General features: G+C 33.6%; 1 long non-coding RNA gene across 1 annotated transcript in view; it reads right to left on the bottom strand.

Annotated features, from left to right (window-relative positions):
• LOC130898846 (uncharacterized) overlaps nucleotides 1-23,606 on the bottom strand; it is a 74,831-nt gene that overhangs the window by 29,553 nt on the left and 21,672 nt on the right. Inside the window, exon 2 of the long non-coding RNA XR_009059943.1 lies at nucleotides 19,276-19,302. This is a non-coding gene — a long non-coding RNA (uncharacterized LOC130898846). The remainder of the gene's footprint in view (nucleotides 1-19,275; nucleotides 19,303-23,606) is intronic.

Here is a 23,606-nt window from a genome sequence, read left to right as displayed (position 1 = left end):
AGTAAAGGTCGACCACGAAAGAGGTGAAGTTACAATTTAGAGTTAGGACGACGAAAGAAATCGAGAAAGGATCAGAGGACTCAGACGTAAGATATGAATCAATAATTTTAAGATCTCCATTTATACATAAATCAACTTTCAAACGTTATGACATTCCATAGAAGTATATGGATAAAAAATAAATGACGTGGTATTATTGTCGAATCGAAATTATTTCGTAATTTAGTATTTTGACTGTTGCTATGAATCACGTTTTGTCGCGACATTTTCTAATAACTTCACTAAAACGTATCCGACACATACGTGGGTAGTCAAGAATCAAAAACATTAAGATTACGTATCTCGACTTAGTCTGCATATTATTTATTTATAATAATAGGATTAATTTCAAAGAGAACATCGCTTATTTTTGGATTGTGAGACGTATGCAAAATATGTCTTTTCCATAAATAGTTTCTCGGAAATACCACCATTCTATAATTTAGAACGATATAAAAATTCGAAATAATAACGTTCTGAAACATTGAAACAGGTTTTGATTAAACTAGACTGACTGTCTCCCCTTAAAATTCTACGGGGTGCTTCAAAAAAGTTTTTTAGGATTCAACCGCAACTACTGGCAACCACAAATATCTGCAGACCGGGATTCAGTTCAAAATCACGATATATTTTGCCTTTCATTATCATCAGTTTCTGCAAGGAACCAGAAGAAACTACCTGTGAATTTGAGGCTAGCAGAAGCTAGAAGAAACCGTATAGTTCCTAGACAGGTAGCTTTCTGGTAAAAACTGTTATCAAAGTAAATTCACCGCCTTTAATCCCTTTAAAAACATCTCAACTGCTTGTTAAAGAGAATATTTTATTTGTGAATCAGTGTGATGGTGTTAGAGACATTATATTGGTCAAACTTCGCACTTCGTCAAAATAGAATTTCTCATCATCCAAGATGTGATACCCATTTTAGATATTCGATTTCGTATTTAAACCAACAATTTTGATTTTAATTATGAATATTTTATTCGAAGACGATACTACAATAATGTCTTCAGATACAGAGAGCATCGGAAAAGCTTTAATACCACCTAAATGTTCGACAAGAATGGCTACATCAGTGGAAAACTAAAGTTAACTGTGACAAATCACGTTCACCACAAAACGAGGTGTCTGTCCGCAATTTACCATTAACGATATGCCGATTTCAGTGAAAACAGAAGGATTACACTTGGACCAAAAGTTAACTTGGAAGAAACACAACTAAAGTTAAAATTTCAACAAAACTTCAAGTTGTTACTCAAAATAATTTTGAAATGCGAATAACTCGAAAACTAACAGGAATTCGAAAAAAACTGCGCGAACAAAAAATGTAGAGCACAAAATTTTCTATAAAAAAGGTCTCCAGTAATTTTTTCGTTGGAGCCACTATTTCTGAGTAAATCTCCCTCAACGCTGAAATCCTCTCGCGAATTCCCGCCAGTGCTTTAATTCTTGGAAAACTATATATTTGGAAAAAATTTTCGACGTAATAATCATCACATAATTATTTATAATGAAAATTTTGAGGTTAGGAAAAAATTCAATTTTTTTTTTGTATAGAATATAGTGCCTCACATTTTTTGTTCCGACATTTTGTGTCGAAATCCCCATAGTTTTCGAGTTAATCGCCATTCAAAAACCTATTTTAAGGTAAAAATTTTGAGGTTAGGAACAAATACCTGGAATACTTTTTCGTAGACAATTTTTTACTCTACATTTTTTTTCGGGCGGTTTTTTTCGAATTCCTCACAGTTTTCGAGTTATTCGCGTTTCAAAATTTTGTCAAGTTTCATTTTAAGGGTTACTAGGCTTATTTAGTACCCCAAAACCTCCCAGAATGTAGAAAATCAGTTAAAAACATTTGCATTAATCATAATCAACAAAAGTAAATTTAAAAATAACATAATTATTAGTTATTATAAGAAGAAAACCAAATAAAACATTTATTAGTGAAAAACAATATATCTCCCTGTATATTATTATGAGAACGATAATAATGAATGAACCGTGGATCTGGACAATCGAGGTCGTTCCTGAGGGAACCTCGAATCCAAGTTGTGAGAAAATACCGTGGGAAGTCGGGCGTTTTTGTCTGTGAATCGCCTTCGAAAATAATTCTCTGTCGGTATAGAATTAGTGTGTAGAAATTGCTGTTATGTCATTTCTGTAAATTTGTTTTATTAGGCATTTTAACGATTTAATTTGTTTACGGTCTTTAAGATTTGTTCAACTTTCGACAAACTGAACTTTAAAATCGAAAAATCGTACTTTTTCTTTGAACTTTACTCTTCGAATTGGTATACTTGGATTTTAGTGCAGGTCCGGCGTTTGGCACTTATCGCGATTAAGCGTTTTCTCAGCGTTGCAGCGCGTGGCGACAAGCCTCGCTCACCGCGCGCTGAACGCAGACGGCTTTGTTCCGGTGCGCATTTTATGTGAATTGAATTTAAAATTCAATAAGTTCGATAGGCTTTCTATTACCTCACATTGTTGGAAAATCTTTCACCGCCAAACCATTGTTTCAAATCTGGGAGCAGAAAATAATCCGAGTGGATTAAATTTAGTTGTGTGAGCTGGTGCGTTGTATTGATGAAACAATACTTTTTTCTTAGCCAAATGCTGCCATTTTTATTTGATTTTTTCGCTCAAACGTCCGCATAACACTAACCGTTAATAGTTTTTCCTTTTTCAAGATAATCGAGATGAAAATTATCCCAAACGCGTTCCAAAAAACCTTCCCTGCAAATGGAACGGTCTTTACCTTCTTTGTAGCCGGTTCTCCCTTTTCAGTCCTTTGTTTTGATTGTTTTTTTGTTTGGGGAGTGAGCAAACGCGGCGTAGCTTTCTCATTTCCAAATTTTCAGTTAATATGCGATGTATCACACTTTTTGGAATGCCTACTATGTGTGGATTGTGGATTTTCTTCAACATTTATGGAGTCGTCACCTCATTTGGTCGACCAGTGCGATGCTGGTCTTTGCAGATCTTACAGCCTCTGCTACCCAATATTTTACTGCTAATAAAGAACGAGAAGTCTCACCCAGAGTAGAATCTAGTTCAACTTTAATATTAATTGGGTTAATGCATTTCTAATAAAAGTTTTGTATCAGAAAATGAAGACCAATTTTTTCCATGTTTACAAATTCATGAAAAACCTTCATTCTTGATGACTACCAAACAACGTCTTCTTCTTCTTCTTCTTCATACGTTAGGACTAGGTCCTGTATTTTCATCAAGGGTTTGCCAGGAGTAGTTGGGATTGGACCAGCTTATAGATGATCGTCCAGGAGATCGAGTTGTGTCTGGTTTCTTTTCCTTTGCAATTTTTGCTAACCGTTCATTTGGCATTTTGTCAACATGGTCTCTCCATTCTCTTCTGCGGCTCTTTGCCCATCTTACTACATCCTGAATATCGCACATGTCCCTAACCTAACCTAACCTAACCTAACAACGTGGCATCTCCAAACTTGAAATATAAACTGTTTAGTTTGTGTACTTTCTACTACAGTGGTAATTTTTCAAGCAACTACCGCCATCTCTAGGTTAGGTTACTTCTTGGACCATCCTCGTTGGTTGGGTTTATTGACAGAAAGTATTCATTGATATAATTAATGAAAAAAAGCTTTCAATTCCTTTCCACATTTTTGTAAATTAATTTCGTAGTAATACTTAATGAAAATAATATCTAATTAAAAATTAAAACCACGAATTTTGAAAAATCGTTCATTTAGATACAAAAACAAACTTTCTATGTCATATATTATGTTTTTCGTAAATGTATGCTTTAAAGTTAAATACTCTCTCCAAATTTTGTTGTTTTAAACGAAAAGATTTAATATTTTGTTATATCTTTTTCGATAAAAGTTTTACATAGTAACTTTCACTTTATTTTTAATCTATTGCTGACTTTTTGTGGAATTTGTATTAAAAAAATATCTAATTACGTCAAAATTTCATAAAAATTAAAAGTCTAAAAATGATTTGTGGTCTCACGTCCTATAAAATAATTTTTACAATATTATTGACACAATATAAAGTAAAAATAAAAAACGAATCAACATGTTTGGCATAAAAAATGATTAAATCATAGATACTAACAGAATGTATTTGTTATGACCTATTGGGGGCCCCAAATCCCCCATTCGTTCCTCCGAACTTCGTGAATCCTCTAGGCGGCCCTGAAATTGATCGATGCCCCTCCCATAGTTACTATAACGCACTCAACATTAGGAAGATTTCTAATTTTTAAATCATAATTAATAAGAAAATCTTCCCCATACTAATTATCATTATCATTATTATTATTAAGTACTCAATTTATGTAACAACAATACTTGACGTAAGGTCATAACCGATGCTTACATAAAACAAATTTATAACGCGGGTAGGAAATCTAATAAACTAATAAAAAAATTGTTTTAACAATAAAGTTTTTGTACCCCAGCCGAAAGTTATTATTATTTAATTAATTTGTTAACTTAGTTTTGAGGCGTGACAACACTGGTGTGAATATGTCAAATCTGACATCGCCACCATAAAGTTTGACATTTGGTTAGGTTAGGTTAATGGTGAACGTACTTATAGAGCTTGTGTCAATTGGTGCAAATATCGTGACAGGCGACGAATCATAGATCTATGCTAGCAAAGCACTTCGAGTCAATTCCACAGAATAATTGGACATGTTGCTTCCGTTCAATTAGAGCAACGTAGAACGGGGTCAATTCTGAATTGTACACCAGCATTTTTTTTACGGAAAGTGTTCGAATAAAATCAATAAAACCAATCGAAGAAATCCAATCATTCTCCACCAGGACAACGCGAACTCTCACACATTAATTCGAACAAAAACTTCTTCCTAAATGACATGACATGATAAATTTTGAATTGTTTTCGAGATAGAGGGCGTAGAACGCGCGGTCAGAGAATTATCTGATGTCGACTGGTAGTCTCGATGAAAAACTCGAGAACAAGTTCTAATTCTCTTCTTCTTCTTCATCATCATCGTCGTCATCGCGACTGTGACTACCACCACAATAAAATAGGAAGATTTAATAACGACCAAGAAAGTTTTTAATTTTCCATGAAAAGGAAGATGAATATTTCAATATATTAAAAAGCTAATACACCAGAATATTTATTGGTAGGGAACTTGTAGCTTCATTAAAAAAAAAAGAACTGGTATAAATACCGTACCGAAATTGTTTTGTGTTTATAAATATATAATTAAATTCGCTAGACCGTATCACTAACGATTTCATTTAATTTAATGATGGGTAAATGGGTAGTTTATTGCCGCTTCATTATGAGACAACATGCTTCATCTCATTGTATTATGATTCGACATATTTCTTTGGAAATTAGATTTGAATCCAGTCTGATACGTTTCGAGAGGACAATTTGTATCAAACAGAAATAATAATATTGAAAGGATTTTTCGGCCAGTTATTGCATTAACTATAGATAGCTAACCCAGCGAACTTTCTTCCAACTCAGTCAATTTTTTATTAGGATAATGAAATTAAATAAGAACAATCAAGTATTTTGATGATTCTTTTTTGGTCAGGTATTTTGGCGCATAGACGACATTTTTTGCTTTATCGGGCACGGGAACGAATAACGCAGATGGTCTTTTGACCCGCGAATATGCTATACATAACCTAACCATGGGTAAAACATGGATTTTCCATATCCAGACCACAAACTTGAAATTGAAGTCGTGTAAATCACATTTTTAATCAATTCATCTACCACCAAACGCGTTCCGTTGAACAGTTTTAGTTGATTACGTTTCAAATTACTAAGATCGATTGAGTTGCCGTTCGCGGATGACATTTGACGTTTGACATTCGTAAACTTGACGTTACTTAACCTAAAAATTTTGTTATTATTTTCGACGTGTCTACTGCTTTTAAGTTAATTCTATAAATAAGATCATAAATGTTTTTTTTACAAGAAGGGAAAGTACTATAATTTTTTTGGTTTCAATTTTATTATAAGAAGGGTTCGGTTTTTAAGGGTTGAAATACATTCATTAAGGGTTGAAAAACATATATAGTATTCTAAAATATAATGCGAACTGTGTTTTAATCCTACAAATATTTTTTTTTAATAATCTAAATGCTTTAACTTTATTTGATTGAATTTTAACAATAGTGGTAGTTTTCACCCCTTAGAATTATTAACATAGGGTAGATTTTGAAGTGAAGGATAAATAGAACTTTTTACCGTTGTTCACTGGTCTAAATGTTTTTGCAAAAGTGGATACAACTGTCCATTTATTAACGAAAAAAAAACTGTTTTAGATAATATTTTGAAAAAGGATTGTGACCGTTACTTACAAAATTATCCACTTCTATCCACCAGGATACGAATTAATTAAAAAATTAAAATGTTTTGAAGGTTAGGTCCCACAACTTTCTGAAATAGATCAGTTATTAACACTCAATAATAAGGGACTCAAATCGTTAATATTTTTAATAATAATAAGGAAGAAAATTATGTAGGAAGTTCTTAAAATACGAAAACTAGTAATTTTAGAAGCTTATATATGTATTATTCGAAGGGACGTCCATACAACTTTCCATTTATTAACGAAAAAAAACTGTTCGAATGCGTAAAACTTTATTTTACTAACTAGAAAACCTAAGTTAAGATCGGTGCGTAAGAAAGTGTATTATTAAGGTCTCCGTAGTGTAGTAGAGTACGAGGGTCACATACGAGAGGTCCCAGGTTCAAATCTTACTTATATAGTAATAATTATTTTTATTTACCTCTTTTGTCATTATAGATTTGGTAGGGCAATCTAGAATTGAAATTTTTAATATTACATTTGTGTATCAAAGACATTAATTTCTATCTCTAGTTCGAATTAAATTAAAGTGACATTTATTCAATAGCAAATATATTAAATAGAGATTATAATACATATAGGACGTTGTTGTTGATCCCGCATATAAAGTATTTCAATAAACCTGACCCTTCTCTTTCGTTGATTTATTATTTTACAATTAATTTCAACAATAACCCACATCATGGCTAGATAATCGACGCCATACCAAAAAAGAACGCGTTGTATTTCACTTAATAAACAGAAAATATATTTTAATTATTTTAAATTGACGAAAACACCAAATAAACTCCAATAATCAGAAATTTTCGATAGGGTAGTTAATACCTTCGGACGGTTACAGGAGCAGGTGGATAATTTTGTAAGTTATGGTCACAATTCTTTTTCAAAATATTATCTAAAACAGTTTTTTTCGTTAATAAAGTTGTATGGGCGTCCCTTCGAATAATACAAAGCAATAGAGGCAAAGGGAGACCAATGTTTAAGGGTCTCTGAAGATGCTACAAAGATTGATGCAGCAAACTGTACGATACTTGCAAGAGGCCGGATAGGATGGCGTTCGAGGCCTTGTAAAACTATAGCGCTGGTGATGATGATGATGATGATGTTTCATTAGAATGTTTTACCAATGATCCAGTATTTTTAAAACCGAGATTATCACGTTAATTCCGGTCCCAAACTATTGACAAAATATAAATTCTGAGAAAAACTTGAATGTCTTATCACAACATATCTGGAGTATTATTATCTGAAATATATTTATACAGTGTGAAGGGTGATTTAGTGTTCACACAGGAAGGGACCAGCAAACACACAACTTTCAATAAATAACGTCTTTCAAAGGAACTGACCGGAATTTTTCGGAGAAGTGATATGCAGAACCGTATCTCCAGACTGTATTTTAACCCGATTCCCGCAAATCTGATCTATAAATTTATTTATTACCCCGCTATTTTTTGTTAAGGAATGTTTTTACTACAAAACCGAAATTACTTCGACGCTGACTGACTCAAAAATAGATGTAATCTAAATCATATTAAGCCGAAAAGTTGACATCGTTTTAAATTGTAATATGAATAAAATATCAATACGGTACTGTATTTACCGGTTCTGAGAACAAGACGGTATCTCAGTGCTCAAGGGCCTAACTACGGCCACCCAAGGAAGTGACGGCAACAGTATTAATTTAGTAATCACATTCGAACATTAACAATAATATTAATTTAAAACGAAATACTTTGTAATACAATTAAATGGGTTTACAAGTAGATCCGAGTGAAGCCTGAGAATAAAACGATCCAATTTTGAAATAAAACCATCGATATTTGGAAAACAATTTTCGATCGATTCTCTCAGTTGTGATTAATCTGAATCGGTTTTTTGGTGTCTCTCATAGTCACCAGATAACATACTAAGAGCCCGAGCACGCATCTTCAATTGAGCGAGTCAATTTATTGGCCAAAATGAAGCAGTTCGTTGTTCGAGATACGAGGGTTGCTACTTAAATTTTGAGATCGACAAAAACCAATATTTGTACTTGGATATGGTTTTATTGGTTTTCATTAATATTCTCCATCTGATCCTCCCAAAACATCTGATTTGAACGGGGTGTAGAAAAATGTTGGCCCCTCTTTAAAATCTACGGAAATAAGAAGAAATCATTGGGTTCCAAACAAGAATTTTACGGCGGATGACCCAACAATTCGACGTTTTGACTGTTTAAAAACGTTTTTGTTTGAACTGATGCTTGAGATCTCGTATTGTCGTGGTGGAGAATGATTCTGTGATTGGTTTCCCTAATTTTTCCAAACACTTTTGTTGGATTTGGATAATCTTGAAAGATTGCTGTTTAGTTTTGGGTTCGTATACATAGATTCATGATTCTTCACGGATTCATAGACGTCTTTTGAAGCACTGGTATTGAATTTTCTCAGCATTTTATTTGCACTAATGGACAGGAGCTTTTTTGTGAACCTTTCAGTCTCTAAATACGTGAATTTGGTTAACAAAATGAATCTTCAGTTGAAATACAAGGATTCACTGCACCTCTAGTTATTTGCGGACAAGGGAAAAGACGCAATTGGTCATCAAGAACATTTGAAACAGAAAAATAAAAGTTGTGGGGAAGCAAATGCGGAAAACAGCTTTTCGCCCCCGAATTTTTTGAAACAGTAACGATTTACTTGGCACATAGTTTGAGAAATCGCTATAGAATCAAATTCCGAATAAAAACTATTTTTTTCGAGAAATCAAACTCGGAATTTTGAGTGAAAAAAACACGTTTTCAAAGTATTTCTCGCGAATAACTCAAAAACTAGGCATTTTATTAAAAAAAGTGTAATAAACAAAATTACAGCTTATGAAAAAACAAAGAAAAACATTTTCTATAAAATGTTCTACGTCCAATATATGATTAGTGGAAGGAGATTTATTTTTTGGGAATACTCGATGGGTTCAACTTCGAATAAAGGAAAGAAGGTTAATTTTACGTACTCGTAATGCTTATAAAGTTTTTTGTAGTACTCAAAAAGTCCTTTAAAATGAGCAGTTGCAAAAGTAAATTAGACCGAAATTGTACAAGTTATAATCAAAAATAAATTGGAATTTAAAGGAAAATTATCAGTTACAGCTGTACCAGAATAAAATTAAATGTAGACGTTTCACATTTAACTTTATTTTAGTGTTATTCATACCATACTGAAGTAAGACCCCGGTTTAGAATACGTAGTTTTTGAAAAATGTACGGTAAGAGTTGAAAACGTTTCATTTCATCGAAAAAAATTGCCATAATTGCATAATAAATCTGAAACTTCGAGAGGAAAACAAAAATGTAGCTTTTATTTCAAAGAAAATTTTGTTTTTTATTTATGTAACTTAGTAAATGAAGGAATTATTGCCGTTTAAAGTATACAATCCATCAAATATTATTTTGATAAAGGCTTAAATAGAAATCGAAACGTCAAATTAAAAAAACTAATTTTAAAATAGAAAAGACCTAAAATCAAGAAGATTTCGATGCACTAATATATCAAAAGGTATAAGAATTAAAGAAATGCGCTGCTTTTTTCGTTTCACTTTGAACTTTACGATTTAATTGTATCAAATTTTCAAATAGTAATTTTTTTCATAGGGTTTGTTTTTAAGAGTTACATAAGGGGTTCTAAACATCAAATATACAATAAAATAAGTTCGAGAACATGAAACACTATTTAATTTTTGTCCTTGAACAAGATTTTTACCAGTAAACTTATGTTACTTTTGATATTGAGCCTAAGACGAAATTTATTTTCAAGCAAATCCATTCAATTTCAAAAAATTCGCAGGCTACAACCGATTTTTAGTTTCCATGACTGTACTATACAAAAGTTTGTTAAATTTCCAAGTAAAACGATCCCTTGCCCTTTTTGCGTACAAGTAGTCGTTTTGGCACAAAAAGCGATTGGAAATCAAGGTGTGAGTTTTCCTTTTTGACGTCCCCGCGAGGAAAACAAATTTCAGTAACTTTGTTGAAAATAATCATAGAAAAAGGTGTCAAAATACGTTGTTTCTCAAGATTTCCTTTTATTTTCCAATCAAAGTTTTTTGGTAACGTCACCTTGGAACCGGTTTATTATTAATGTTAAATTAGGAAAAGTATATGACCGAAAAAGTGGTACAAAAAACAGCATTTCTCTTATGTCCCGTTAATCTTTTGACATAATCTCTACATGGAAAAGAAAGATGAATTCATGTACTTTCAGACAATGTCCCCGTAATTTTTTGAAGTTTTAAGAAATCCTAGTTGTACCCTCCTTAATAATGTGTCCTCTAGCATGAATAGCCTTCACTCAACTGCATCAACTTTCGATTCGAATATTTTAATCAACAAATTGAAGTTGTACGGTTTCAGGGGAACCCCTCTCGCGTGTTTCAAGTCATACCTTACCAACAAAAGTTCCAAAGAATTGAACTTATCCACCTCCTTAACAGTTTATTACGCCCTTGAGTCTCAATTTGAGCGAATGTTCAAACTACAAAAGAGATCCGTTAGATATTTACTCGGACTTAACAGCAGGGCTCACTTCAGGAACTTCTTTAGAAGATTAAAAATTCTGACTCTTCCTTATGAACGTGGAGCTCGACATTTACCTACCTACACAACGTTCAAAAATAGTTAAAGGCTCATTATTTTACAATGCAAAAATAGTGCACAATCACTTGCCAATTGAAATCAAATCGATATCATCTTTTCCCGCATTCCGTAATAATTTCAGGGAATATTTACTGGAAAGTGCCTTCTCAAATTTTTGACAATAAAGCATTTTTCTACCTCTCTCTCTCTCTCTCTCCCAATTACTTTTTTTATAGCTAACAGAAAGGTTAGACAAAGAGGTTGAAGTTGATATTTTATATCATTTAAATAAGATTTTTATCCACTATGGAAAATTTGTTCTAGCCAAAAATAGGTTCTTTGTGTCCATAAAAAAAAAACGTACTTGTGCTTAATTTTTGAAGAATATCCCGAAGAATGATCTAGTTGCCATTAGAAGTTTAAATATAGTTGTCCAACTTTCAAAAGGCATCTGGAAAACCAGGCAAAATTTTCAATATCTGCATAGCCCTCGTAATAAGGAAATAAATAACAAAAGAAAATAATTTTCTGAATCTGCTCTATTCCAGGAAGAACACTTTTTGGCAGAAACATATTCGAACCCTTATTTCACACACACAAAAAAATAATTTTACCTGTTGGTGTTAAACTCTCCGAACAACGTCCCAATATTTAGGTATTCATAGAATTTCAGGTCAAATTTTAGGCCAGCAGCAAAATGGAGAATGATAAAGGTCGCTAGACATGATGCCATGAAACGTGCAAGAAATATTGAATTTTGCATTGCATTGCACGTTGTACTGCATCAATTCAAGCTTCTTTTACGAAAGTCAGTTGATCTAAGACTGACATTTGGTTGATTAAGCCCAAAGTAACAAGATTTCTTCATATAATTGCAACTTGCACGCAATAAAAGTTGCACCAAATCGATAATGTTGCAAATGCGAGATTTTGCATGAAATATTGAGTTTTGCAATGCATTGCGCGTGGTATTGCATCAATTCAAGCTCCCTTTACGAAAATCAGCTGATCTAAGACTGACATTTGGTTGATTAAGCCGAAAGTAACAAGATTTCTTCATATAATTGCAGCTTGCACGCAATAAAAGTTGCACCAAATCGATAATGTTGCAAATGCGAGATTTTGCATGGAATATTGAGTTTTGCAATGCATTGCACGTTGTATTGCTACATGTCAAGCTCCCTTTACGAAAATCAATTGATTTAGGACTGACATTTGGTTGATTAAGCCCAAAGTAACAAGATTTCTTCATATAATTGCAGCTTGCACGCAATAAAAGTTGCACCAAATCGATAATGTTGCAAATGTGAGATTTTGCATGAAATATTTAGTTTTGCAATGCATTGCACGTTGTATTGCTACATGTCAAGCTCCCTTTACGAAAATCAGCTGATCTAAGACTGACATTTGGTTGATTAAGCCGAAAGTAACAAGATTTCTTCATATAATTGCAACTTGCGCGCAATAAAAGTTGCACCAAATCGATAATGTTGCAAATGTGAGATTTTGCATGAAATATTTAGTTTTGCAATGCATTGCACGTTGTATTGCATCAATTTAAGCTCCTTTTACGAAAATCAGCTGATCTAAGACTGACATTTGGTTGATTAAGCCCAAAGTAACAAGATTTCTTCATATAATTGCAACTTGCACGCAATAAAAGTTGCACCAAATCGATAATGTTGCAAATGCGAGATTTTGCATGAAATATTGAGTTTTGCAATGCATTGCGCGTGGTATTGCATCAATTCAAGCTCCCTTTACGAAAATCAGCTGATCTAAGACTGACATTTGGTTGATTAAGCCGAAAGTAACAAGATTTCTTCATATAATTGCAACTTACACGCAATAAAAGTTGCACCAAATCGATAATGTTGCAAATGCGAGATTTTGAATGAAATATTGAGTTTTGCAATGCATTGCGCGTGGTATTGCATCAATTCAAGCTCCCTTTACGAAAATCAGTTGATCTAAGACTGAAATTTGGTTGATTAAGCCCAAAGTAACAAGATTTCTTCATATAATTGCAACTTGCACGCAATAAAATTTGCACCAAATCGATAATGTTGCAAATGCGAGATTTTGCATGAAATATTGAGTTTTGCAATGCATTGCGCGTGGTATTGCATTAATTCAAGCTCCCTTTACGAAAATCAGCTGATCTAAGACTGACATTTGGTTGATTAAGCCGAAAGTAATAAGATTTCTTCATATAATTGCAACTTGCACGCAATAAAAGTTGCACCAAATCGATAATGTTGCAAATGCGAGATTTTGCATGAAATATTGAGTTTTGCAATGCATTGCGCGTGGTATTGCATTAATTCAAGCTCCCTTTACGAAAATCAGCTGATCTAAGACTGACATTTGGTTGATTAAGCCGAAAGTAATAAGATTTCTTCATATAATTGCAACTTGCACGCAATAAAATTTGCACCAAATCGATAATGTTGCAAATGCGAGATTTTGCATGAAATATTGAGTTTTGCAATGCATTGCGCGTGGTATTGCATTAATTCAAGCTCCCTTTACGAAAATCAGCTGATCTAAGACTGACATTTGGTTGATTAAGCCGAAAGTAATAAGATTTCTTCATATAATTGCAACTTGCACGCAATAAAAGTTGCACCAAATCGTTAATGTTGCAAATGCGAGATTTTGCATGAAATATTGAGTTTTGCAATGCATTGCGCGTGGTATTGCATTAATTCAAGCTCCCTTTACGAAAATCAGCTGATCTAAGACTGACATTTGGTTGATTAAGCCGAAAGTAACAAGATTTCTTCATATAATTGCAACTTGCACGCAATAAAAGTTGCACCAAATCGATAATGTTGCAAATGCGAGATTTTGCATGGAATATTGAGTTTTGCAATGCATTGCACGTTGTATTGCTACATGTCAAGCTCCCTTTACGAAAATCAATTGATTTAGGACTGACATTTGGTTGATTAAGCCCAAAGTAACAAGATTTCTTCATATAATTGCAGCTTGGACGCAATAAAAGTTGCACCAAATCGATAATGTTGCAAACGCGAGATTTTGCATGAAATATTGTATTTTATTGCATCATGTCAAGCTCAAGCAAGTTTATGAACTCTAAAACTGCTTCTCATTCATTGTGGTAGTCGGGCGATCAATATATTTTCAATCAGTTTTGTTTTATCTTGAAAAATGAATGATTGTTTGATCAGCTAGATCAATTGTGCCACAATACCCCTAATTGTAGATTTGACCTACTTAAGGTAAAAAAGACAAAGAACGTTCTGCCTCGAATTGAAATTTTACATTTGATTCATTTCCTATTATTCCAAAATTTGTAATTACGTTGAAATAGTGAGAAAAATATTCAAAGTCAAAGGTTTACATTCTGAACATTCCTGAGGAAATTTTTGTTGGAATAATAGATAATACATAAAATGCATTTGGTTTTATCAAAAACCATCATAAAAAATGAATCGATCGACAATTGTACTGACGATTTATATATTTAGTCTGGATGCCCACCGCACCTGGCCTATCAGCTTTTCAATAGACATATTAAGCGGTAGATATTCATCACTTTGATTTTAGTCTACCTGGTCAACGTCTCACAAATATAACTAAACAGCGCTACGCCGCACATTCTTCAATTTCCATTTGAAAAAAGAAAATAGTAAATGTATACCTTTATGTTCGGGTGAAGGACAAGTTTTTAATCAATGAAAATAAAAATAATACGCGTAATATATATGTACGACACGTGCTAGAGAAAGACCATGACCAGAATTTAATATATTTATAGTGAGATGAAAATTGTAAATATGTACGCGTTTTTGTACACGCAGATGTAGGACATATTGAAAAATCGATATTTCTGTTGCGACTAATTTATTTAAATTCAGTTTAAAGCCGTTTGAATTTGTGTACGTCTCGAAAGAAAAAAAGTACCGTGTATCACCGTGTATAATAGGCAATTTTTTTCTTCGACGGAAAAAACCATGATTTAATATTGAAACATTATATTTTCACCATATACAAGTCGGAAAATTATCGATGTGAAACCGGATTTTTGAAATTGAAAGGCTATGTTGTACTTAGACCATTGCTAAGGAAACTTGAAGTAATCGAATTGCTGTCAATTTAATTATGTAATTTGATTTAAAAATTTAAAAGGAATACTCAAAGTTGCGGTGAAAACGCAATGAAAATAATTACAATACAATGTTTGTCGAGGTAATAAAATAAGGTAGTGAAGAGTCAATATCGTGAAAGTGCTCGAATAATTAATAAACGACTTAATTTCCGTGAGATAACGTATCTAAAAATCGGGTATCTCTAAAATTAAGATCAATACTCAATCAGGAATCAACCAAGCAGGAAATTTTAAAATGCTGAATATTTAAGTGCTTTAACGGAAAAAAGAAAACATAATCAGAAGGTAGTGGATAAATATCTTTTCTACAGTGTTTGGAGACCTTAAAACCACCTAGAAGTCCTAGAAGGGATTTTTCCGTTTTGAAGACTGACATAAAATTAAATACTTATTAATTAAAAAAACCACGTTTAAAAATTTATTTTTCGTTGTTTTTTTGGGGATTTCTCGAAATCCACAGGACCGGAATATCTACTGGAACTTAGTACGTCATTCATGGTGGTTTCAAGGTCTACTATGGTGTACTACCTCTAATATATTTCCGATTTTTCGAATACTTATGTATTTATCCAGGAATCAAATTATGGTCAAGTAAAATATAAAAATATGTATAAAATTACAAATTATTAACGGTAATTGTGGCGTTTTGTTGAATTTTATTATCGTTTAACAAAAAGTTTCAAATATTCAAATTGACTCGTGACGTAAATTTTAATACGTTTCTGTTATTTTTTTTAAGTTAGGTCGTTATGAATAATTGCATTTAATATTTCTACAGAAAGTAAAAAAATATAAAATTACCAATTTATCTAACGGAATACCTTTAATATTGTCATTTGTACACGTAGCAATCGCGCAGACAGGTTAGATTGGGCTCGAGACCAAGAAAACTGAATTAAAGAAATCAATAGCCAAGGGATTCATCTGCAAACGGCTCAGGTGGTTACAGTTATCAAAGTTGTATAGTAATTGGATATATTAACATAAGAATTGAACGCGTTTTTTCACAATGGGATTTAAAAAATAGTTGATTAAGCCTTATACTGTTCTCTGTCGAGTTTTCATATGCCATATTGGGCTTTAATTTTCTTCTTTCCCCTCCTATATTGCAAGAATCATCATCTTTTCTTTTGTTATGTTAAAAAACATATTAAAATATTTCTTTCGTTCTAACTCTTCATAAACGAGTAAAATAATTTTGATTTTTAGTATTAAACAGACACTGAATGTAATTTTTCCAGCTTTAAATTACCATTATAACTAATTTTAGATTTATACGCTAATGCAAAAGGAATGTACTTATGTTTACGCCGTAAACAGTAAAAAATTGTGTGCGGCATGTTGCTTATACAAGTAGTAGTTCATTAAAAATATCATTTTGCCATATGGTTTCGCACCTAGTAAGAATAATAGCCACTGCTAGTAAGTTTTATTGATGATGTTGCCTTATTTTTGTTCTACGAGGGTTGCTTTGAGATTGATAAAAAATTATTTACAATTGGATATGATTTTCTCTATTAAGATCAATACTTTTGTATGCGTTTGAACCAATATGTCCATTCCGATAGAGGACGACTCCATAAAGACTTTCCAAAAAATGGGGTACGTCGTATATTTGTTGTTTGCACACAACGGAACAAAAACAGCGTCTTGAAGATGTTTCCATCTAGTTTTTGGTAATGTTTCATACGTGACTTCATACCCAGAACAAAAGAACAATCAAAACAATGGATTAAAAAGGAAGAACCGTCTCCAAAGAAGACAAAGACCGTTCCAACTGCAGGGAAGGTCATGGCGTCGGTTTTTTAAGATGCGCGTGGGTTAATTTTCATCGACTAACTTGAAAAAACGAAAAACTATCAACGGCTAGTGTTACGCGAACTTATTGCAATGTTTGAGCGAAGAAATCAAGAAAAAACGGTCTCTTTTGGCTAAGGTAGCTAAGAAAGTGTTGTTTCATCAAGACATTCGTCAGATTAAGTCCTCTCGGATTATTTTCTGTTCCCAAACTTGAAAAAATGGTTCGGTGGTCGAAAATGTACTGGTTCTAGGACCATCATCGTAGATGTACAAATGTAGTGTTTGAATATTTAGCCATCACTTACCGAATTATATTTTCAACTTACAAAGGTAAAATATTATAGTTTGATTAGACAGTTATAACTTGGATACATATGGCTACGATCAATTGATCAATTAGGCAGAAGTAGGCAATTAATTTTTTATCTTCGGCAAGAAATTAGATTCAAGATTATTTATAAAGTTATTCCAAATAATTATGTTTCTTACGGCGTTTTTAATGTATTTTTAACACATCCCGGAAACAGTTTGTGTTTTTATAATACACTCAATGACATAGAAACCCAAACACCCAGTAAAAATAATTTTATTTCGGTAATAGTTGGCATATAATATATCGGGAAGTTCGTGATATATAAATAATTGAAATTTTGTGTCTAATGGTATCAGAATGTTGATATGAGAAAAAAAAAACGTGATTTGCGTTGAAGCCGAAGATTACCCATAATCTCCTGGTGACCAATATCCCCTCAGATTATATCGTTTCATATTTAAGAGCGATCAGGATTTGAAGAGGGAGCTGTAAATGATTAACCTTCCACCACAAACAAATCTGGAGTTTCTAAAGGACCTGGTGGAAGTAATCCAAGGTTTGCCTCACATAGATTGAACCTTTCATATCAAAAACAAAACAATAAAACAATGGATTGAAAAGGGGGAACCGGCTCCATCCGAAGATCGTTCCACGTGCAGACAAAGTCATGGCGTCTGTAATTTGGAATAATTTTCTTGAAAAATTATTGCAAGGTTTGAGCGAAGAAATTGAGAAAAAACGGCCGCATTAGGTTAAGAAGAAAGTTTTGTTTTATGAAGACAATGCACCAGCTTAAATTACCACCTCAAGCATCCTATTCGCCAAATTTAACCCCCTCGGATTATTTTCTCTTCCCTCACTTGAAAAAATAGTTCGGCGGTCAAAGTTTTTCCCATAAAGAAGAGGTGATGTCGGCAGTTAATGGCTAGAACCAACCATCCTCGTACAGAGACCTGAAAGCCTTTCTTCAGACATGGTTGAACGCAACCAGGTTTTTACTCGAGGCAGGGTGCTGAAAGATCTTTCAATGGTTGGAAGTGAAATTTTTATTTGGGAAGAATTGACATTGGTTATCTATGAACCTTTCCATGTTGTGCTAATTTGTATGTAGTCGATGAGAAACGATGTTATCCGGCTCACTCATTCTGTGTCTACGTCTCTTCGTGTTCGACCTTATTGGCACCAGGATAACAGGTATAAACACTCTTGTTTATTCTACCAGCAATTTCTAGTAACCACAATCGGTTCTTCCATCATCAACAGCAAAAAAATGATGAAATATTTTCAAAAATTCTTTCTTTATCCACACGATACAGACTTCCATAAAATTCTATGGAATTTTGTCTATCGGTACAATCCAAAAGTCGGAGTATGCATATAAGTCTGCGTTTGTATCGTAGCTAAAAAATTTAAATGGTATTTTCGAACGGAAAGTCTGTGCAGACTTTCTATCCAAATGTTTGGGTGAAATTTTTCACTGCGACTTCATAGTCTGTACAAATATCTGTACGAACAAAAGTCTGTATCGTGTGGACCCACCATTAGATGTGTATATAATTTTTATTCTAAGATAAGTTGAAAGGCTAGTTAACAAATTTTAGAATCGATCATATTTCAAGGAAAGTACGCTGTACATGTCATTAATTAACTACATAGGAAACATGGTATTCCGAAAAAAATCTGAGTCAACATGTTAACTACAAAAACAAATATCTAACAAGACGTTTCCGGTAATTATTTGGTCTAAAAAGTAATTCGACTTTAATGAGGACGATTCAGTATCTGAACTATTTAGTATCGTAAATAGATTGTTTTATTGGAAACATCTATGTCCCATGAAACAATCTCATTAAAAATAAATGTTGGTAGAAGTAGATAAATAATTGGTTTGGTCAAAAATGGACGCCATTGGAAGATAAAGATTTGGATTAGAGTTTGCGGGACTAATGACTAAGTTACATCGAAAATTCTCGACAGAACAAATCTCTACTTCATTCCGATTAAAAGTTATGACGCAAATAAGATCAGATACTCACCATCAACTAGAGCAGATATCACCAATTCTGCAACAAAATAAAACGTTAAAAACACCGGTAAAACGACGATAATATAATTCTAATCGTGACTATTAGCGATACTTGACCAGCATCAACGGACGATCAAGGATATTCTTTCTTCCTTTCATCCCCCTTCAGAGAGTTGAGGCAAGAGCTTTTGGTCCCGATACCTGCATCCCTTCGCATTCCTCTGGATTGTTTATTTTCGTATAGTTGAATCTGTAACTCCTTGCAAGTTCAGTTCCTGATAGCAGTTGAATATCTCCATTTTGACAGGATCGGAGATGTCGGCATCTTAATATTACCTGATACTAAAGCTACTCGATAAGGTTTATCAGTATGCAGCCTTAGATTTACTGTGAGCGATGAATTGAGGCAGGTTTTTGTAATCCTTTGGTTCTAAGTTTTAGCTTGAGTGAAACCATCTCCAAGTGGAGCCTTGTCTTTACGTTTTTTCCGTTTCCTCTTAACTTTGGAGTCCCAAACTTGTTTGGGGTGTGAAGTGATGGACTCACGTTTCATCCATGGTCATGGAACATTGCCAAACACTCGATGGAAATTCACGACGCTGTTTTTGTTCCATCGCGAACAAACGCGGCATCCATCTTGCACACAGCACATTTCGGCTCCTTCAATTCTCCCAGAATTGGTGTCAATATCATATACTGAAAATTCTCGTGGAATCCCCGGGTTTTCCCGGCTCTGCGAACTTCCCGTCTTTCTCCCGGTTTTCAAGGCTCCTAGATAATCCGTTCCAATCCATTAACAATATCAGAAGATCAATAACTTTATATGAAAATACGTTGTGGAAGTTAAACAACAATGCGTATAACTTTTACCTTGTAAAATTCAATAATCGCTAAATAAAAACATCGATACATAATATGAAAAACAACAAACTTACTAGTTGTAAAAAACTTGTAGTAACGAACGTTTTTCTTCGTGAAACTATTAATAATATACTTAAAAACTGAGCTAATGAATCGAGTTTCATTATAAAGCAAAATCGTTAATGGTTTTTTTATGTTCGTCCTTCCCGATTTTAAATCAACAAAGTACAATTTCACAATAATTATTATTAATATCTAGGTATGCATATACAGTGTTGATGCATAAAATGGAAAGGTTCTGGAATAGTTCAATTTTCTATTGGTAGAATGGAAACGCTTCGCACTAATGATTCACTCAAAAAATCCTTGTTGAAATTTTTTTTCTTAGAAAGTATTAATTGTCCAAAAATATAATAAAAACGATCAGAACTTTCTTTGCACCTCGTACTCGACATTTCCATTACATTTAAAACAAGATATTGGACATTGATTACGAACTGATGTATATTAAATTTGAATCACCAGGTAGAGTAGTTGAAAAAAATAGTTTGAACAAAAAAAATTTGGTTTCAAAGCACATAGAGCAGTCAACAACAAAATGACGCTGAAATCCTAGTACTTAAAATCGTATAAACTTGTCTTGCAGACCATAGATAGAAACTTCTCAATTGCCCAAATGGATCAAGGTCTTTCTGGTATGCAATAGAAGCGATCAGCCATATTTTTCCTTCAAATTCAACTCTGGATTCTCTGCCTAGAGTTGGTTCATCAAATAGAATTTATAAACCGATATGGGACAAAACTTGGACATCAATAACGCCACTGGTCCAGTTGGACTGCCACCATGCGCAGCTGAGCTGACAAGTCCTCTATGCCAACTCTTTACTCTATCATATAAAAGATGTCTCCACGAAGTACGAGAAGCAATTAGAATGGAAACAATGAATAAATGGCAGAGATTATGGTATAGTGAAACAGAGAAAGCCCGATGGACGAAAAGACTGATTGGAGATGTAAGAGTGTGGATTGAGGAGGATCAACTACTCAGTTCCTTATAGATCACGGGAGTTTTTGAGCGTATCTTGAGGCAAAAGGGAGAACCAGAACTGCATGACGATGTACGGGATTTAAGGATAAGACTCGGTGAACAGATGAGTGGGAAAAAATAAAAAGATGAGGACCAGGTGGAAGGATTTTAGCTGGTAGGCGCCTTATTGGGACGAAGTAACCCTTCAGGATTACTCAGAAGGGAACGTAACACCACCAGGTGAATCCGCAGCTAGGGACTACTTCCCCAGGTTTCCCCCCATAAAAAAATATATATATTTATTGTGTCAAAACATATCTGAGAGTTTCTTTGGTTAATCGAAACGTTTTCTTAAATTGATCATAACTGAGTTGAATTAGAGGGTACCTTAAAACAACTCAATGGGGCTCTGCGACAATTTCTTCGGCTTCTTCTAGTTCTTCCTGTAGTCCAATATACAGATCGAGCATTACTACAATCCCTTAAAAATGATTTGTATACAATTATAATTTTTCTCTTTGGAGGGAGCGTTCCTATTGCGAGGAGAGTGCATTGGAATATAGACAACAATGAATTTTGAGTCTCTTTCTGAGGACCTGAGAAAACCGGTCCTGAACTCGCTTTATAGTCCTTATAATACTGAAAGGACTGAACAGACTGAACCTCCTATTGCTTTGCGCAGACGCTACGCTGGGATGCGCTGTAGGCGACGGCGAAGATCTCGCACTACACTGTCAGTCGGCGTTGTGTTACAACCACTTAAACATGTCCGCCATTATCGATGCTCCCGCCGAGTGTGATTCGTTTTTTACAGGCTACAGGCGATAGTGTTGGAGAAATCCATCGGAGAATGAGTCGTGGGTATGGGAAAAACTTCAAGAGTGATGGTGTTGTGCGTGAATTTGTCGTTTCATATGAACTAGTTCAACCAGTTGACAGAAAGGTGAAAGAAAACCGTTGATTCACCGTTACTGCTTTGTCTACGGAATTTCCAGAAGTTCCAAGATCTGTTCATTGGCGGCAACGTTCTTTGAAGAGGATATTGAAAGGATTGTCCACAGAAATGACAAAAATGTCTCAATCTCTTCGGTGATTTACCCCCAAGTACCAATCTTTTGGTAATAAAATTTATTGTTTTATATGATTTTGTCTTTTATTTATAGTCTATCGGTTGAATGAATGAAAACGGCCCTCGACCCAATTTCGAACATTTTTAATACTGAGTCGTTGAAGGAACAGTACTTTGAAGGAGATTAATTCAAATTTATTTCTATAGGATCAAAATAAATGTATGTGTGTTTATTTCTGTGGACTTCACTGAACGATTACGAAAGAAAAAAAGACATTTCGATTCTAATTATATCGACCGGTTATTATATTCAATATGTGTCAATGAATGTCCAAAGTACAAGAAAATAATGAACTTCGTAACACTCGGCATTGTTAACAAGTAGTAGAATATACTTGTACATTGAAATTATTTTACTCACAAAGATTCAATGACGGACTAATTCGTAGATTAAGGAACAAAATTGAAAATCGATTTTTTCTTCATTAACTTGAAATTATTTGATATGGGTAACAACCAAATGCAGACAGACACTTTCTATTCATACAATTTATACAATATATGGGTGGTATGAGGACGAAAAATATGTACAAACTCTTCGTTTTAATTTAATTATTTGCACATTACTCAATGGTTAGTTACTACACTATAAATAGACAATTTCCAGTCGACTGGCTTCCTGGCGTTTGCCAAAGTTTGCTGAAAGTTCCCTTCAGAATATACGTTTCGTCTCAAATTTCTCTAAAAACGTTCGATTGATCTCAGTTGAAGCACTTTAGGAACATTCCTAGACAATAAACGGAGTATTCAAAACATAAAATTTCTTAGAAAGTGATTAACCGTAAACGATTTTTTCAGATTTTGTCCATAAAACTCGGCAAATATTTTACGTCGTAGTTTGACATTTGACATCTGTCAAATTACTATGAACAGTCAACATTCTTAGTTAACGCCTACTTTACATCCTAACCTGTCTAAATATCCACGAATTTTTTGTCCCCAAGATAAAAATTTGACGTTTTTTAGTCTTTATCAAAATATGTATAAATGCAAATAAAAAATATTAGGAAAATCGATAACCCAATATTGAAACAAAAAAACTATTAATAAAAATGCAAATAAATAAAATCAAATTGTGTCGTAACTCAATATTCGTCGAGGCGTTAGCCAGGAAAGTAGTTTTTTTCTCCTTTAAAAAACATTTTCGAAATTATTTCAGGGGTGAATAGTAGAAATCCTCTATTTTGATAAATTTCACTCACCTCATTTACCATCGGAATCTATATTATCGACGACTAGGCTCTAGATTTCTACATTATCACTTGTTCGCAGTTGGAAGTGATGAGGGCGCCACTTAGCGTTCGCTGGGGAATGTTTAACTATA

This window comes from Diorhabda carinulata, chromosome 10 (assembly GCF_026250575.1).
Source record: "Diorhabda carinulata isolate Delta chromosome 10, icDioCari1.1, whole genome shotgun sequence".
Taxonomy (NCBI): Eukaryota; Metazoa; Arthropoda; class Insecta; order Coleoptera; family Chrysomelidae; genus Diorhabda; species Diorhabda carinulata.
Note: the sequence above shows the minus strand (reverse complement) of the source record. Positions and strands in the feature narration are given on the sequence as shown.